The sequence below is a fragment of the Dipteris shenzhenensis genome, chromosome 14, assembly GCF_047967505.1.
Source record: "Dipteris shenzhenensis isolate YYH24624 ecotype China chromosome 14, Dip_SZ_1.0, whole genome shotgun sequence".
In the NCBI taxonomy this organism is placed as follows: Eukaryota; Viridiplantae; Streptophyta; class Polypodiopsida; order Gleicheniales; family Dipteridaceae; genus Dipteris; species Dipteris shenzhenensis.
Genome location: NC_141609.1, coordinates 55,982,271 through 55,989,272, shown reverse-complemented (window position 1 = coordinate 55,989,272; position 7,002 = coordinate 55,982,271).

Here is a 7,002-nt window from a genome sequence, read left to right as displayed (position 1 = left end):
ACGATGAGCCAAGTAGAGTGGAAAATTTTTCTGGTATTTTCCTTTCACAAATGAGAAGAAATCTATGCTTCCACTTAAATTTATTGTCTGCAATTTTCCATTTGAGGTTGAGGGTTCTAACAATTTCTTCTATGTCATTATAAGTAGTTGGAATTGGGAGAGGATGGGAATAACCCACCCATCTGAATTCTTTTGGAAAATTTAGGACATGTCCTCCTTTCCAAGTGAAGTCTTGATTCCATAGCTAAATTCCGTGACCAACTCTTTATATTGGTTTGTAAGTGTAAACTCTCTTCTGATTTTATGCCAAATTTTGAACCTGAATTCATTCTTATGCCACACCTGATCGCACGTTTGTAGGCCTTTTTTAAAACAACAACCATACTTTAAACATATTTGTATCATAAGAGAATTTCATTTAAAGAAGACAAAAACCCAAATTGAGTACAGTCCCATAAATGACCCCTTTCTAGAGAATACAATTTGGCTCTTTGTTTGCTAAAAGGCATTCCACAAAGATCTCCAAAGATGACTCCCCTTATCTAACAAGGTGTGGATTGCATACAATAGAAAGTATTGGATATTTTGGAGCTCTCAAGGGTCTGACATAAAGTTTCTAAGAAATAGATTTTCCCAATCCATCTCATGTTGAAAAATTGCTTTGATCACCCATGTAGCAGCCAATTTGTAAGCTGCTTGTTGAGTGTCAATTACACCCAGTCCTCCCTCAGACTTTGGTCTTGTACAAAAAGACCATCTTACATTGGCAATCCTTCTTCTAGTGTCATTTCCTCCCCACAAAAATGTTTTGCATGACCTAATGAACTTTTCCATACCAGTCGTTGAAGGGCACCAACATGAGAGATTAAAGATAGAGATGGGGTAGACGTAATGATTTAAGACTACCCTTCTTCTAGCTAGATGAGATTGGAATCCCCTCCATATGTCAAGTTCACTTCTAAATCTGTTAAGAAACCAGTCCCACCTCTCCATTGTGACATCAAAACCCATAGGAATACCCAATAGCCTGAAGATTTTTCCTTTTCAAATATCTTTTCATCCTAGGTGATTTAGTAAGATCTGGTCATTCCTTAACAACACCACAGAACCTATTTTGCAATTATTTATGATTGAGCCAAAGGCTAAGCAAAAAGTTTCAGAGCCAATAGTATTTCTTAGAGTAGATTTGTGTCATCATCAAATTATTGATTGATTAGTTACTAACCTGAGGGGAGCTCAATAACTTTGAGGGACCCCTTATCCACGTGATCTTGTAGTAGCTATCCTAGGGCATTTGCTAGTATTGCAAGAAGCAAAGGGGCAAAAGGACAACCTTGCTTGATTGATCATTTTAGAGGAAAAGGTTGAGTCATCTCACTATTAACACAAATTTTTCGTAGAAGCATTGGTGAGGAGTAATTGGACAGAAGAAATGAACATTTTACCAAGACCAAGGTCCTTCAAGGATTGGATTAAGAAATCCTAGTTCAATCTATCATAGGCGTTATCAAAATCTATCTTCATAAAGAATATGTTATGTCTTGTTTCTTTTGCATATTCACATCCTTCATACACATATGTCTCCCTCTTATGAAACCTTTTTGTTCCTGCAAAATCCATTTGTCCATGTTATTCTGAAGCCTCAAGGCTAAAACTTTAGCAAAGATCTTGTAGCTATAGTTTAAAATTATCATATTTTTACGTTTAGATTTGTCACCATCTTTAGGAATGAGTTTAATTACTCCTCCATTTAGATGAAATGGGAGCCACTCTAGATTTAAACTTTCATGCCAAACCTGCAATAAAATGTGGGTCAAATATGTTTATATAATTCAATGGAAAACCCATCTTCTGCTAGAGTCTTGCCATCTACAGTTCAAAAAACTGCATCCTTGAGTTCCTGAAGGTACAAATCATTGTCCAACTGTAATGTGTCTATATTGGTATTGTACATTGCTTGGCTTGTTGGCATCTAGTCCTTGCTTCTAGAACTTTTGCATCATTATCAGAAGTTATATTGAGCAAGCCCTAAATTGCTGAAGAATAATTTTCAATTTTTTTTCATTTGATTCAACAACTGTTGCATCCCCCTTCTGAAGAAGAGGAATTTCTTCTCATAATATTTTCTTTCTTATAAATTTAAAATTTTCTCTAGTTGGTCTTTCAATATTGCCTGCCCACCATTCTTTAAAGCATATCTTAGCTTCCCTAATTGTGATCTGCTCTTGATGTCTAATCTCTTTCTTCTTTTGCAACAATTGTATCTGGGCTTGAGCATCCTATTGCCGAGCTTTTTGTTCTCTACTCTGAGCTTATCCATCCTCCTGGATCGTATTACTCCCCTATTTTTTTGGCCTCCTTTAGGATTTTCTGATTGTTTGAAACTACCTCAAGCTAGGCATCAGAGGCTGATGTCTTAGAAGAAAAGGCAAGTGTCCAAGCTTTGATGATATCTTGCTATACTACTTGAAGTCGAAACAAATGAGTGTCTGCTTTAAACCAAGAAGGGTTTCTTCCTTAACCAAAATAAAAAATAGAGAACATTGGTTTATGATCAGATAGTGTTAAAGATGATAATATACTACACGTGGGAGATAGTCTAGTCTAATAAACCCTGAGAAATGTATATTCTGTCCAGTTTGGCTTCTCTCGTAAGATCCCCCACCTGTCTATTACACCAAGTGAAAATCCTTGTTGTGCCTGAGTCAACCAATTGAAGGTTCATTTTGAGATCTCCCAATATTGCACTTCTATACCCCTTAGGCAAGATCCCTTTTTTAGTCATCTATACAATATATTTTTCTAGTCTAAATTTGAAATCGTATTCGACATATGTCCAAAACTTTTTAATGGTGTGCTATATGGAGCATTTGAAAATAGTCTTCACTAACCTTTAAAGAGAATTGCTCTATGCTAGATATCTAAATGGGAGTTCTTAAAGATATAAATATTGTGTCTCGACCACATCAAGGTACTCATACTAATGGTGAAAATGAGTTGGTACCAATGAGTGGCCAATCATGTGAACTATCATGGAATTGAGATCCTATTTAGAATTCTATTAGTTTCCCCAAGCTTTAATCCTTGAGTAAGCACACATTGCGCTAGCTAATTTGAACCCTTTCAAGGGAGGAGAGAAAGGGATTCCATACAAGCAATTCAAGTATAGACCCATAGTATGTACGGGTATTTTGGATGTATCGCTTCAAGCATGCAATGACCTCTGCACCAATCCTGTACATTGTAGATTTGAGAAAACCATTTGTGGTCGATACCAATGTGACTTATTATGCTATCGGGGCAAGTATGTTTCAAGCTTTATTACAAAAGATATCACAATTCTACTCCACTTGGCACAACTTGCAAAACGTAAAAGGTCATGTGACTGTTGAGTTTTTGCTAATGTAGCAAGATATGTTGCAACTTGCGAAAAGAGAATCATCACATAGCTTAAGGTAGAGCTTTGTTTAATGCAAATCAAGAGGGTTGAACCAGAGTGTTACAAAGGCCACATTTGTCTATCTAGGAATCCCATAATATTTTTGAGTTTTACAAATTGGTGAAGTATATAAGTTATCAAATCATTTTTTTGTCCATTCCTAGATAATCGACATGATTAATAGCATAGTTTATGTACTAGAGTTACCTTCTAACAATTGATATGATTAATAGCATGGCTTATGTACTGTGATGGTACATCCAATTTTCAATGTTAATCACTTAAATGAGAAGTAAGGTTTAGATAACTTAGTTTTCATTAAGGAACTCATCCATTTGTTTATAATATATTACTTGATTATTTGGTTTTAGTGGTGTATCTTATATCTTATAGTTACAATTAGCCAATCAATTTTAGTTATTTAAAAGCAATTATTTTGAGTCGCTTGAGATTTGTATTAAATAAGGAGATTAGCGGATTAAGCTGGTGTATTTCAACAGCAACAAGGTGCACATATGCACCACCTATTATAGAGAATCTTTATCTGGCACTATATCTTATGGTATTAGATGTGCATGTCTCATATAACATCATCTACTCTCCTATGTTGTTTTTTAAATGACTTTTCTTTTTCCAAGGGAGATAAGAAAACAATATATTTTAAGTACTAATAAAATTTGGACTTTTCTCTAGTCCAAATTTGAAATTGTATTTGACATATGTCCAAACTTTTAATTAGTGTGCTATATGGAGCATTTGCAAATAGTCTTGACCATTCTTTGAAGAGGAGTGCTTTATGCTAAGATGTCTAAATGTGAGTTCTTAAAGAGAGAACTCTTATATCTTGGCCATCATCTCTATTGATGTTATTGTGTTAATGTTGCAAAGGAATTGGTACCCAATGAGTGGCCAATCATGTGATGGAAGTGAGATGTTTTTTAGAATTCAGTTAGTGTCACCAACCCCATCCTCTCCGTGAGCTAAGAGATTTTTCAGATTTCTCTCTTTATTTTTTGTTTCTTGTTATGATTATGGTTCTTTTTTGTATTTGTCACGGGTGTTAATGCTTGTTTAGAGGCTACCCCTTCAACTCATCGTATCAAGTTCTTTCCGTCTTGAAGACCATTCTGTCTTTCAAGGACTTTTAATAAACTTTATTTCTTTCTTTCTAATCCATGATCATACTCGCTAGCTATTTCCAACTCTTTAAAGCGGAGGAGAGATTGGGATTCGATACAATAATTCAAGTATAGACCCATGGTATGTATGGGTATTTTGGATGCATCACTTCAAGCATGCAATGACCACGTCACTAATCTTGCACATTGTGGGTTTGAGAGAAACATTTGTGGTTGATGCTAATGTGAGTAATTATGCATTAGGAAAGGTGTAAGATTATTACAACAAAGATAAATTCTACTGCTAGCACAAACGTTTATGGAGAGTATCAAGTAGTGATTTAGAGCGACCATAATCCTAAGTTCAGGAGTCATTATGTGCGAGAAGTGTTCAAGAAGTTGGACACTAAGCTGAGTACGAGTTCATATGGACATTCTAAGTCAAAAAGATAAACGAATAATACCAAATTCTCAAAGATATGCATTATGCATGTCTCATGGGAGTGATCTGATTGGAAGAATTTATCTTGGCTAAGTTCACATATTGCATTGCAAAGTAGCCGCTCAATGAAGTCTATTTGGTTTAATGTATAGATTTTAGCCATGGACTATCAACCTATACAGACGTAAAGGTTGAGTGGTTGTTGAGTTTTTGCAATTGTAAGAAGAGAGTCTTCACACAACTTCAGATATAGCTTTGTTTTATGCCAATCAAGAGCATTGACCCAATGTATTACAAAGGTCTGGTTTATCTGCCTTAGAATCTTGCGTTTTACAAATCCGTGAAGTTTATAAGCTATCGATTCATTGTTGTTGTCCATTCCCATAGCTTATGTATTGGAGCTACTTTCTAATAATCGAGATGATTAATACTAGAGCTTATGTATGAGAGTTACCTTTCGACCATTTTCATGATCTATCAATGTCTATCCCTCATGAGTTAGAAGCAATCTTTTTACAAGCAAAGGCCCCTCATGAATTGGGCGGTTCCTAAACTTCTTGAAAAATGGAAGAACATATCAAGTGATGACAACTCTGACGAGAGTGTTAGCGCAACAAAACAAAAAAAAAGAACCCTGGGGAGAGTGTTGCAATTGTGCACAATGACACTTTCTAAATTCCCTAGGGAAATGTTAAGACGCCAATGTCATAGCATGAGTTCATAATTGGGATGGGATTGGTCCAATCAGAGACCCTTCAAAAGGGGTCCAATGTGCCTTTAACTTAGGGGAAGCTTGGGTATGTCTATACATATGAGTTATGAGCTCATTTGCAAGAATCCCTTGAGGGCTCCTTCGATATTGAGACCTACACAAGCATATGCCATGTATGGCCCAACATGTGTCCTATTGGACTCTTTGGTATGGGATACAAGGGTGGCCAAGATAATGAAAAAAAATGACATCATGTGAAAGCCATGATTTAAAGGCCTTCTTGAATTGGAATTTTTGGTAATATTTTTTTAGATTTAAACTTATGCAGAACAAAAATAATAAATCAATGGGATCCTTTACATGTTTGATCCAAATATTGCAATTCAAAGCTAACGCTGTTGACTTTATAACACTTTCTTTACTTGGAAGACAAATGTTTTTGTGGCAAACATTCTTATTGTTTATTAGCACTGGGCAATGCTCTAGTTACATTTTTGATAAGAAGTGCCCCACACACTTTATTACCAAGTGGCCCCCTTCTATTTTGGTTCTCTCTCTCACACACACACACTCGAATACTCACACACACTTTCTTTTTTTAAGAACTCTCTCTCTCTCTCTCTCTCTCTCTCTCTCTCACACACACACACACACACACACACACACACAAAGTTTGTAAATCATTCGAACTTTCCTATACACAAGCCATCATAAGTGTTGCAAATTAATCATTCATTCATCTTGACAATTGTTTCCCTTTGACAAAACCAATTTTGAAGGCAGTGCTCACAAGTATTGATACTCACTTGTTTTCTAAGAAACAAAAAAAATCATGTCTTGTCCTCTTAAGATGTCTTTCTATAAGGTCCTTCCAACATACAACTAAACAAACACTTTTCATGGCATCCAAACCTTACATCAAATGGAATAATACCTATGTACTTGATTTAATAATCTAGTCTTTCTGTGCAATCCATGAAATAAAGGCCATCTTGTATTGAAATTAACTTTGCGTATTAAAACTTATTGAGAACAAAAAATAGTAAATGAAAAGGATACTTTGCATAGTGCAAATACTACAATTTGAAGATAGAACTATTGACTTTAAAGTGTAAAACAGTGTCCCTAACAGTTTCAAGTGGCCCCCTTCCATTTTGGTTTAATCTCTCTCTCTCTCTCTCTCTCTCTCTCTCACACACACACACACACACACACACACACACACACACACACACATGCAAATCATTCAGACTTTCCTATGCACGGGCTTCCATCACAAATGTTGCAACGT